The following is an 11,755-nucleotide window of genomic DNA, read 5'->3' on the forward strand; positions in this document are numbered from 1 at the left end:
AAAAAAAAAAGAAAGAAAGAAATTATTAAGCTTTCAAGATTTTGCTAATCCTTGCAAAACCAGAGCCATATTACCTTTATTAATTATGGTTTTAATTACCTTTCTTAATTAAGGGTTTTTAAAATTTCTTTATTGGGAGATTGATTTACAGCCAACAGTAAAATACAATAGTTTGTACATGTGTTACAGTTTTCCACACAGCAATTCAACCTCCACTTGGTCCTTCTCCCCATCATGTTCCAGGACCTGAACTCTTCCCCCCACCCCCAGAGTTTTTTACTTTGGTGCAATACATCAACTGCAGTCCAAGTTCTATTTTGTGTTTTCCCATCTGTTCTTATTTTCCAACTTCTGTGATTGAGATCATGCCATAGTCTTGCTTCTCTTTCTGGCTTATCTCACTTAACATGATTTCCTCAAGCTCCATCCAAGATGAAGTGAAGGTGAAGTCACCATTTTTAATAGCTGAGTAGTATTCCATTGTGTATATAGACCACATCTTACTCAGCCACTCATCTGTTGTTGGACACCTGGCTTGCTTCCAGGTTTTGGCTATTATAAATTGTACTGCTATGAAGACAGCACAGATCTTTTTGGATGGGTATATTTAGTTCCTTAGGATATATCCCCAGGAGAGGAATTGTAAGGTCATAGGGCAGGCCCATTTCTACACTCCTGAGTTCTTCAGACTGCTCTCCACAGGGGTTGTACCAACTGACATTCCCACTAGCAGTGCAGGAGGGTTCCTTGGTCCCCGCAACTTCTCCAGCATTTGGTGCTGCTATCTTTTCTGATGTATGACATTCTCACAGGAGTGAAGTGGTATCTCATTATCTTTTTTTCCTTTTTTTGTCTTCAGGGTTATCACTGGGGCTTGGTGGCTGCATTACAAATCCACTGCTCCTGAGGCCATTTTTTTAGTTTTTTTGTTGCCTTTGTTATTATTGGTGTTTTTTTTGTTATTGTTACTGCTATTGTTGGTTTTGGACAGGACAGAGAGAAACAGAGAGGAGGGGAAGACAGAGAGGGGGAGCGAAAAATAAGACACCTGCAACCTGTGAAGCGACCCCCCTGCAGGTGGGGAGCCAGGTGCTCAGACTGGCATCCTTAAGCAGGTCCTTGTGCTTAGCGCCATGTGTATTTAATCAGCTGTGCTATGGCCCAGCCCCCTCTCATTGTCTTTATTTGCATTTCTCTGACCATCAATGACTAGGAACATTTTTTTCATGTTTGTTGGCCTTTTGGATCTTTTTGGTGAATATTCTGTTCATAAACTCTCTCCATTTTTGGATGCGGTCATTTTGTTGTTGTTGCTGCTGAGTTTGGTGAGCACTTTATTTATTTTAGTCATTAGCCTCTTGTCTGATGTATGGCATATAAAGATCTTCTCCTATTCTGTGGGAGGTCTCTTTCTTTGTGTGGTGGTTTTTTTTTGCGGTGAAGAAGCTTTTTAATTTGATGTCCCATTGGTTTATTTTTGTTTTAGTCTTCTTTGTAATTGGATTTATATCACTGAAGATGCCTTTGAAATTCAGATGGAAAAGAGTTCTTTTTTAAAAATTATTTCTATTATTTGTTTATTGGGTAGAGGCAGCCAGAAATCAAGAGGGAAGAGGGTGACAGAGAGGGAGAGAGATACCTGCAGCCCAACTTCACACTCACAAAGCTTTCCCCCTGCAGGTGGGGACCGGAGGCTCAAACCTCTATAATGTGTGCTGCACTCAACCAGGTGTTCCAACACCCGGCCGCACTCAACCAGGTGCTCCAACACCCGGCCATAAAAATATTGGCAGCACCCGGCTGCCAATATTTTCCTCTAAGTATCTGATAGTTTCAGGTCCTTGGTCCATTTGAAATTTAGTTTTGTGTTTGGTGAAATACTGTGGTTCAGTTTCATTCTTCTGCATGTTTCCATCCAATTTTCCAACACCATTTGTTGAAGAGACTCTTTTTTTTTTCTCTCTTATTACCAGGGCCTCACAGCTTTGGGATGACTGTTTCAGATAGACAGAGAAAAAAGCAGACAGTGGAAGAGACCACAACACTGAAGCTTCTTCAATGCTATGGGGCCTGGGCTCAAATCTGAGTCATGCACATGGCAAAGCAGCACCATATCCAAGTGAGCTATTTTGCCAGCCTGGCCCTTGATATTTCTAACTGGATATAAAAAGGAGGTTCTTGGGCCAGAAGATAGCCTACCAGTAGAGTGTGCACTGCCAAGGATGAGGTCCTGGGTTTGAGCCCCAGGACCACATGGGAACACCTTTTTCCAACCATGACATCATCTGGGTCCACCTGCATATCACATGCCAGGATCAGGCAAAAACTAATAAAGTCATGGGCCCTTTGGAATACACCTAAAATAGACCTACCATTTCCAAAACAGAGACCAGTCCCCAAATCTCCATCTGCAATATTCCAGCCTTTAGGTTCATGATTAATCAACAATTTGTTTGGCTTTATATGTTAACTCTTTCAGCCACCAGGTTCCAGATGCTACCATGATGCCTAAAGGACTTCCCTGGACAGACAACCCTGTTGTTGAACGCGGGCCGCAGAGATGAGAGAGAGGGGGTCCGGAGCGAAGAGGAAACACAAATCTTTATTTGCGCTGGCACCTCAGAGTTGGGTGCTAGAGAAGCAGGTTGGGCCACGTGGAGGTAGCGAAAATGGCCGCCTCATGCAGTAACCTTTCCTGTGTCTGAACACCTGAGTGAAGTGCTGGCAAGAGAGTGAGGTGCGGAAGACGAAGGGTTTTTATAGGAGTAGCTTTCAAGAGAATGGGAAGGGGGAGGAGTAACCATAGCACTCCAGGATAGGATGATAACTCTCGTGAGAATGGGAGGGGGGAGGAGTGACTAAAGCACTCCAGATATCGCGGGGGATATAGACAATGTCCTGAGGGCACAACATGGCTGAACAGGCACTCCGAGAATGTCCCAACTCTCACGGGAACTAGTAGCCTGAGGGGAAAACATGGCAGATGTGAATGCATCTGCACAATTTCCCAACACAATCCCACCAGTGTGTCCTGGAGCTTGGCTTCCCCAGAGCCCTTCCCCACTAGGGAGAGAGAGACAGGCTGGGAGTATGGATCAACCTGTCAACACCCATGTTCAGCGGGGAAGCAATTACAGAAGCCAGACCTTCCACTTTCTGCACCCCATAATGACCCTGGGTCTATACTTCCAGGGGGTTAATGAATAGGAAAGCTATCAGGGGAGGGTATGGGATACAGAGCTCTGGTGGTGGGAATTGTACCCCTCTTACCCTATGGTCTTGTCAGTGTTTCCATTTTATAAATAATTAAATTTTTTTTTTTTAAGTTAGTACACTACTTAAAAAAAAACCTGAAATAGTACAACAACAAAGGAAACAGATGGTCGCCAGGAGCAGTGGATTCATAGTGCAGGCACCAAGCCCCAACAATAACCCTAGAGGCAAAAAACAAAAACCAAAACCAAAACTTAAATAGCTGTTCACCACAAAGAACTCAGATGCCAGTAGTGCTTATAAGTATGTCTCTACTTATCTCCCATTAGCATGAAAGTATGTTGGGTACTAAGTAACAACCTTCACTGACCAAAACTTTAATGAGAAAAACATATGGGAGGGGCTGGGTGGTGGTACACCTGGTTGAGCATACTTTACAATGTGCAAGAACCAGGGTTCAAGCCCCTGGGGGTCCCCATCTGTAGGGGGAAAAGCTTTGCCAGTGGTGAAGCAGTGCTGCAGGTGTCTGTCTCTCTCCCTATCACATTCTTCTCTCTTGATTTCTGGCTGTCCACATCCAATATATAAAGATAATTTTAAAAATTAGGAAAAAAAAGAAAGAAAAACATATGGGGGGCCCAGGAGTTGACTCGTACAGTGGACCAAGCATTGGAGTCTAAAGCATGAAATCCTAAGTCTGAGTCCGAATATCAACATGCTCAGAGTAATGCTCTGGTACTTTCCTTCTCTCTCATTAGTAGATAAATTAAATCTGGAGCTGGAAAGATATTGGGTTGTCAGAAAAGTCATGATGCTTTTTGCACAGAAAAACACAGAAAAATATGTCATGACTTTTCTGACAACCCAGTAGCTCACTTGGATAGTGAGTATTTTGCTTTGCCATGTGAGTGACCTTGGTTTAAGCCGAGACCCACTGCATTAAAGGAAACCTTCTTCTAGCGTTTGCCCTTCTTCCGTAGCCAGTTAACAGCGTCAGGTTGAGCCTGATGTAAAGTTTTGAGACCTCCTTTGAATCTGGAGAGGTGGCAGTCGTTGACTATGTGGGTCATAGTCTGTCTGTAGCTGCAGGGGCAGTTCGGGTCGTCTCTGGCTCCCCAGCGATGGAACATAGCGGCGCACCGGCCATGGCCTGTTCGATAGCGATTGAGGAGGGCCCAATCATAACGTGCTAGGTCAAAGCCGGGTTGATGCTTGCAGGGGTCTGTGATGAGGTGTTTGTTCTTTACCTCAGCTGACTGCCAACTCTTGTTTCCAAGAGTCTGGAACAGAGAAGTTCAGTGTAGGCGTAGGATGGATTGGATGATGAGACGTCAAGCGTTGGACAGGGTGGGTGAAGATATCCGTGTATATTGGCAGGTCCGGTCGAGCGTAGACGTGGGAAATGAACTTAGATGATGCCGCATCCCGACGAATATCTGGTGGGGCGATGTTGCTAAGAACTGGCAGCCATGGAACCGGGGTGGAACGGATGGTTCCAGAAATTATCCTCATGGAGGAATATAATTTGGAATCGACCAAGTGGACATGGGGGCTACGGAACCATACTGGGGTACAGTATTCTGCAGTGGAATAGCATAATGCCAGAGGAAACCTGTGTTGTGGTTTCTTTTCTTTTGTCTTACTCTGACAAAAAAGAAAGAAAATAAGTCTGTTTCTAGCACAAATTCTAACTACATACTAAGTAGTTACTTGGCCAAAATCTAGGTGAGAACCATGCATGAGTGTCTAGAACTCAAACTTGTTCTTTTGCTTAAGGCATCTGCTATTCTGCAAAAAGCCCAAATTGTACCTTTTGGGAACCTCTTAGGGTTTAGTTAGGTTGAATTTGCTCACTTGGCTAGTGTGCTGTATTGCCAAATGCACACCCAGTTTGGAATCTGGTCCCCATCGTATTGCAGGAGGCTTCAGGGCTTTAGTCCTCTTCACTTTCTCCTCTGTCTCTATCTTAAATGGGGGTTTGAGGGAGGGAAAAAGAAAAAAAAAGATGTTTTATAACATAAGTTTTATAAGTATGAGGTCACGGATTTGATCCTAGGCAGCACCCCCAGAAAACCAACCAACTAACAAACTCCAAAGGCCAGCTAAAAGTGGGAGCCTTCAATACAGATACCTCAAATTTTCACTTTGAATATTATTTTATTATTACTGGATAGAGACAAAAATTGAGAGGGGAGGGGAGGCTATAGAGGGAGAGAGACAGAGAGACACCTGTAGCTTTACTTCACTGAAGCTTTCCCCATGCAGGTGGGGATCAGGGGCTTGAACCTGGGGATCCTTGTGCACTGTAATGTGAGAGCTTAACCAGGTGCACCACTGCCTGGATCCCTATTTATTTTTTCCCAGAGCACTGCTCAACTCTGGCTTATGGTGGTTTGGGAATTGTACCTAGGTCTTTGGAGCTTCAGAAATTAGTCTTTTTGCATAGCCATTATGCTCCCCCCCCCAATATTACACTTTGAAGATAAAATTGAAAGAAAAATAAGCCAGTCCTCATATAGATTAATTTTTTTATTATCTTAATCTATTTATTGGATAGAGACAGCCAGATTGAGAGGGGAGATGGAGTTAGAGGGAAAAGACAGAGACACCTGCAGCTCTGCTTCACCACTTGCAAAGCTCTCCCCCTGCAGGTGGGGACCAAGGGCTTGAATCCAGGTCCTTGCGCATTAAAACATGTGTGCCACCAGCTGGCTCTATTGGACTTGAGATCTAATTATGTGCCATTTAGAATTATGATTTGGTATTATCCTCAGGCACAGGCAACCAGCAGTCCTTCCTAGAGGTTTTTTTTTTTTTTTTTTTTTTTTTTTTTGCCTCCATGGTTATAGCTGGGACTTGGTACCTGCACCACTGAATCCACTGCTCCTGGAGGCTATTCCCCCCCCCCTTGTTGTTTACTGTTATTGTTATTATTGTTGAATAGGACAGAGAGAATGGAGAGAGGAGGGGAAGACAGGGGGAGAGAAAGACAGACACCTGCAGACCTGCTTCACCACTTATGAAGTGACCTCCTGCAGGTGGGGAGCGGGTACTTGAACCCGGATCCTTGAGCCGGTCTTTGTACTTTGCGCCATGTGTGCTTACCCGATGCGCTACTGCCTGCCCCCCCCCCTTCTTCTTCTTTTTTTTTTTTAGGACAGAGAAATGGAGAGAGGTGGGGAAGACAGAGAGGGGGAGAGAAAGATAGACACCTGCAGACCTGCTTCACCGCCTTTGAAGCGACTCCCCTGCAGGTGGAGAGCCGGTTGTTTGAACCAGGATCCTTCCGCGGGTCCTTGCGCTCTGCACCATGTGCGCTTAACCTGCTGTGCTACCGTCTGACTCCCGAAATTTTTTTTTTACTGTTTATTTTCCCTTTTGTTGCCCTTGTTGTTTTTCATTGTTGTAATTATTATTGTTATTGATGTCATCGTTGTTAGATAGGACAAAGGAGGGGAAGAGAAAGAGAGACACCTGCAGACCTGCTTCACCACCTGTGAAGCGACTCCCCTGCAGGTGGGGAGCTGGGGGCTCAAACCGGGATCCTTAAGCCCCTCCTTGCGCTTAGAGCCACCTGCGCTTCATCCAGCTGTGCTACCGCCCAACTTCCCTGGCCCCCTTCTAGAGGTTTTTTGTCCTCATTCTTTTTCTGTTTATTCGTACAAGTAATTTATCAAATACACTGTCCAGTCTAGTTTGAATAACCTAGAACATAGAAGATATTTTAAGCAATGATCAATAAAAAGACCCATAAAGACCTTGAATATTGACATTTCACATAATGTATTATACCCTCCCTACAACTGTTATTCATTTTTATAATCCTTTATAATTTATTTTATTTTTGACTTAATTTTTGATGGGACAAAAATTTAGAGGGAAGAGAGATAGGGAGATGAGACACCTGCAGACCAGTTTCAACCTGTGAAGCTTTTCCCCTACAAGTGGGGACCAGGGGCTTGAACCCAGGTTCTTGCACATTGTAATGTGTGTGCTAAACCAGGTGCACCAATACTTGACCCCCTATTTATTTATTTATTTCAAAGTATGGCTTGTGGGGGCTGGGCAGTAGCGCATTGGTTTAAGTGCACATGTTGTGAAGCGCAAGGACCTGTAAGGATCCAGGTTGAGCTCCCCGCTCCCCACCTGCAGGGGAGTTGCTTCGAAGGTGGTGAAGCAGGTCTGCAGGTGTCTTTCTCTCCCCCTCTCTGCCTTCCCCTCCTCTCTCCATTTCTCTCTGTCCTATCCAACAACAACAGCTATAACAATAATAACAAGGGCAAAAAAAAAAAAAAGGAAAAATGGCCTCCAGGAACAGTGGATTCATGGTGCAGGCATTGAGCCCCAGTGATAATCCTGGAGGCAAAAATAAATAAATAAATAAATAAATAAATAAAAAAAAATAAAAAACCAAAACCAAAGTATGGTTTGCCATGGGCATCTGGAGATTTTTCGCTAAGTAAATTTCCTTGAAAGTATCCACCCTACCCAAAGTGCCACTTAAATTGCAGCTGTAAGATTTTTGCACTCTGAAATTTTCTCAGTATAAGAAACTCCAAAAGTGGCCGCAGAGATGGCACAATGGGTAAACAAGCATAAGGTCCTGAGTTTGACCCCCAGAATTACATATGCAACAATATTCTTCTGGTTCTCTCTTTTCCTCTCGTAAATATTAAAACAAACAAAAACTCCAAAAGTGAAGTCCAGGAGATGGCACTTGTGGCTAAGACAATGAACTTTCAAAAGCATGAGGTTCATTAAAAAAAAAAAAAAATGAGGGAGAGAGGGGTGTGTTGGTGGCACACCTGGTTTAGTGCACCTGTTACAATACACAAGGACCCAGGTTTGAGCCCCTGGTCCCCACTTGCTGGAAGCTTTGTGAGTAGTGACACAGGACTGTCTCTCTCTGGCCCCCTTCCCTCTTGATTTCTGTCTCTAGCCAATAAATAAAGGTAATTAAAAATTAAAAAAAAAAAAGAACGAGGGAGAGGAGGGGAGAAGGTGGGGGAGAAAACCAGAACAGCACCTGACACAACACCCCATCTGCTGCACCACCTCCGGGACCAAGCGCGAGCTTCTGAGTTTGACCCTGGTGCCAAATCAAGGAGTCATGCTTTGGTTCTCTCTCTCATTAGGAAATAATAAATCTTTGGGGGGAAAAAAGTCAAATAGGCTGAAGATAAAATGATGAGTAATTTTACATCTCCTGCTAACATCAATAGTATGTTCCCAGCCCCCATGCTTTATGACTGTTATAGAAAGTTTTCACTTCGGTAATCAGTTTTCATTTTTTTTCTAAATGTATTTTCATTTCTGTGTGTATGTGTCCAAGGTTATGACTGGGGCTTGGTGCCAGCACTACAAATCCACTGCTCCTGGTGGCCATTTTCCTTTTTTTTGTTGGATAGGACAAAGAGAAATTGAAAGAGGTGGGGAGATAGAGAGGGAGACAGACAGACACTTGCTTCACCACTTGAAGTGATCCCACTGCAGGTGGGGAGGGCCAGGGGCTTGAACCAGGACCCTTGCACAGGTCCTTGCACTTGGTACTATGTGTGCTTAACCCATTGTGCCACTGCCTGGCCACTTTCATTTTTTAAACCATAGCACTACTCAGCTATAGAAGGTTGAACCTGGGATTTTGAAAGCTCAGGCACGACCATTAAGCTATCTACCCTTGTCCCTTATGAAGTTTTTTTTTTTTTTTTGCCTCCAGGGTTATCGCTGGGGCTCGGTGCCCGCACTATGAACACACTGCTCCCGGAGGCTATTTCCCCTCTTTTTGTTGCCCTTGTTGTTTATTGTTGCTGTATTATTGTTATTGCTGTTGTTGGATAGGACAGAGATAAATCGAGAGAAGGGAAAACAGAGGAGAGACAGACACCTGCAGACCTGCATCACTGTTTGTGAAATGATCCCCCTGTAGGTGGGGAGCCAAGGGCTCGAACCAGGATCCTTATGCTGGTCTTTGAGCTTTGTGCCATGTGCGCTTAAGCTGCTGTGCCATCGCCCAGTGCCCATGAATAGTTCTTTTTGTAATTTTTTTTCATATTTATTTTCCCTTTTGTTGCCTTTTTGTTGTTGTAGGTATTGTTGTTATTGATGTCATCGTTGATAGGACAGAGAGAGAAATGGAGAGAGGAGAGGAAGACAGAGGGGGAGAGAGATACCTGCAGGCCTGCTTCACTGCCTATGAAGTGACTCCCCTGTAGGTGGGGAGCCGGGGGCTTGAACCGGGATCCTTATGCTGGTCCTTGCGCTTTGCGCCAATCCTACCATCCTACCACACTACGGCCCAACCCCCCATGAATAGTTCTTAACCTGAGATGTGATACTACTAGTAATAACAGATTAGGGATGTATCACCAAAGCGGTATGGACTAAGTTTGACTTGTTTCAATAGTGCGATGGCACAGGGGTCAAAACCTTTTCACTAAAGGATTAGAGTGTTTTACTGGGACCTGGGTTCAAGCCTCCTGTCTCCACCTACAGGGGTAAGGCTTTGTAAGTGGTAAAGAAGTGCTGCAGGTATCTTTCTCTCTTCCTCTACCCTCTCTCAATTTCTGGCTATATCTATCCAATAAATAGATAACAAAAATAAAAAAACCCAAACAAACAAAAAACAGGGAGGCCACGATGACTCAAGAGGGTAGTCTTACCATGAATGAGGCCTTTGGGAGGACCATGGACAGCAACCACACGGCCAGTGAAAGGGTGCTTATGGTGTCCTCTCCTCATCTCTCAAAAATATATAACAAATATGGGGCCAGAGAAGGTTTAGCAGTGCCATGCATGCGCAAGTTTCTGGGTTTGTTCCATGGCACCTTATTAAGAGGTGGTGGTGGGGAATCAAGAAAAAATTCTAAGTAGTATTGCGTATGTTAAAATAAGGGTGGGAGGGGGAAGAGAGGACTGGAGTAATAGCTCAACAACTAGGATGGCTGTCTTGCTGTGATAGTGGCCCAGGTTTGAGTCCCAGCAGTACAGAGTGCCTTTAGCAATCGAGGCAGCTCTGATACTTTATAGTCTCCCTGTCCCTGAAGAAAAATTGTCCAAGAAGCAGTGAAATCATACAAGTATGAGGCCCTGATTTGTCAGAAACAAAGTAAAGCAAAAAGGAGGTCATGTTATGATGACCCCTGCTATAGTGAAACAAATAGCTTTATTGAAAGGTATTCTAAATTCGTCATCCATTCTTTTCTTTCTTTTTTTTTTTTTTAGTGAAACACCTCTAAGTACAAAATCTAACATGAGAATAACCTGGGCCCTTGTGCATGGTAACATGTGCTCCACTGGGTACACCACCACCAGGCCCTGAAGAATGTGAGGTGTAGAGATTAACACAGGGCTATTAATCTGGGGATTAAGTCACTGGAATAGAAAGTTTTGGTTTTCAGACCTGATGACCACTGTAAAGAAACCAACAGTTTATGTCTTATACTGTACTGTACTAGACTTTTTTTCTTTAACCAGAGCACCACTCAGCTCTGGCATATGGTGTGTGTGTGTGGGGGGGGATTAAACCTAGGACTTTGAAGCCTCAGGCATGAAAGTCTCTTTGCATAACCATTATACTATCTACCCCCTAAACACTTTCTTTACACAGATTACTTTAACCAGAGCACTGCTCAGCTCTGGTTTATTTATTCCCTTTTGTTGCCCTGTTTTTTTATTGTTATAGTTGTTATTGATATCGTCGTCATCGTTAGATAGGGGGAGAGAAAGACACCTGCAGACTTGCTTCACCGCTTATGAAGTGACTCTCCTGCAGGTGAGGAGTCAGGGGCTTGAACTGGGATCTTTATGCTGGTTCTTGTGCTTTGCGTCATGTGTCCTTAACCCGCTATGCTACAGCCTGACTCCCAGCTCTGGTTTATAGTGGTACAGGGGATTGATCCTGGGACTTTGGAGCCTCAAGTAAAGAGTCACATTGCATAACCATTATGCTGATTATCTAATTTCAAATTTGAAAGCAAAACCCAATGATGCACATACAATTAAATTTGATTTCACAAGGATATGGCTCAGAAAGTAGAGTAGTTTGGCAAGAAATTAGTGGCAGAGTAGACTACTCTAGGGTTACAAATATTCAAAGCCATTCCTTTATATACAACTAGCCTACTAATCCTCCCTGATGGGCGAACGAATTACCATGTGTGGAAGGTTGGTCCAGATTTTTGTAACTCCTGACATTCTTTTTTAAAAAATATTTATTAATGAGAGGGGTAGGAGAGTGAAAGAACCAGACATCACTCTGGTACATGTGCTGCCAGGAATCAAACTCAGGACCTCATGCTTGAGAGTCCAGTGCTTTATCCAATATACCACCTCCTGGACCACACTCCTGACAGACTGAGGTACAAACACATAATCTATCCCCTCAAAGTAAACTTTCACTGAAAGAGGGTAAAAGATGGAATTAAAATTGAGAAAACTATTATAACTAGCTTTTTCTTCTAGCGTTACATATGGTTGCTTTGAGACCATCTGTCCTGGACTCGTCTTATGCCTTTGTAGGCTGACTCTCTAGACTTTTCTCCAT

Source organism: Erinaceus europaeus, chromosome 13 (assembly GCF_950295315.1).
Source record: "Erinaceus europaeus chromosome 13, mEriEur2.1, whole genome shotgun sequence".
NCBI lineage: Eukaryota > Metazoa > Chordata > Mammalia > Eulipotyphla > Erinaceidae > Erinaceus > Erinaceus europaeus.